The following is a 1,209-nucleotide window of genomic DNA, read 5'->3' on the forward strand; positions in this document are numbered from 1 at the left end:
TTTTTCTTTTTTTCTTTTTTTTTTTTCTTTTTTTCTTTTTCTTTTTCTTTTTCTTTTTCTTTTTCTTTTTCTTTTTCTTTTTCTTTTTCTTTTTCTTTTTCTTTTTCTTTTTCTTTTTTTCTTTTTCTTTTTCTTTTTCTTTTTCTTTTTCTTTTTCTTTTTCTTTTTCTTTTTCTTTTTTTTTCTTTTTCTTTTTCTTTTTCTTTTTCTTTTTCTTTTTCTTTTTCTTTTTCTTTTTCTTTTTCTTTTTCTTTTTCTTTTTCTTTTTCTTTTTCTTTTTTTTTTTTCCTTTTTCTTTTTCTTTTTCTTTTCCTTTTCCTTTTTCTTTTCCTTTTCCTTTTTCTTTTCCTTTTCCTTTTTCCTTTTTTTTTACATTTTGTAAATCTTACATCTTTGTATTGGATATATGTGCCAAGGATTTGGTTCAAGGTGGGGACTATAGCGGTGGCCTCTGTTGGAAGAGGCCAGGGACTGTCCTGGGCTAAACACAGAGGCTCCACAACAGATCCACCACAGGACACAGCTGAGCCAATCAGCAAAGTTGGTGGTGCCGCTAGTCTATCAAAACATATTTAAGAAAAGGCAAAATGCTATGCAGTGGTATGTGACGAGTGAGGAAAAAAAACAGTGTGATGCACAATCTTGTGAAGACCAAGGTCAGAGAAGACAGAGAAGGATGAGGTGCTCAAGCAAATATTCCCCTGCAGTTCATGGGTGTTTTGAAAGAGACCAGACATTTCCCTGCAGCCTGTGTCAGAGAAGATATTGACATTGCAGCCTGTGGAGAACCCACGCTGGAGCAGGTTTATCCTGTTAGACTGCACCCCATGGGAAGGCTCGTCATTGGAGCAGGGAAAAAGTATGACAAGTAAGGAACAGCACAGAGGAGCTGTTATGGACTGACTGCAAGCCCGCATTCTCCATGCCCCCATTGTGTTTTTTTTGTTTGTTTGTTTGTTTGTTTTTTGCCATGTTGAATCTGTTTTGCCTGTGACAGTAAGTGATAAATGATCTCCACGCTTTGTCTTGATTGGCAAGCTTTTTCTGTGTATTTATTTTATTTTATTTTAGATCCCCTGTTCTGATTTAGAGAGGGAGTGAGAGATTAACCGAGTGTGGGTCTGGCAGCTTGCCAGCGTCAACCTACCACTGGCCACTCTTGGTCATATTTTGTATTCTAAACATCTAGAATAAGCTCCAACCGCTCTT

This window comes from Anser cygnoides, chromosome 1, assembly GCF_040182565.1.
Source record: "Anser cygnoides isolate HZ-2024a breed goose chromosome 1, Taihu_goose_T2T_genome, whole genome shotgun sequence".
Classification (NCBI taxonomy): domain Eukaryota; kingdom Metazoa; phylum Chordata; class Aves; order Anseriformes; family Anatidae; genus Anser; species Anser cygnoides.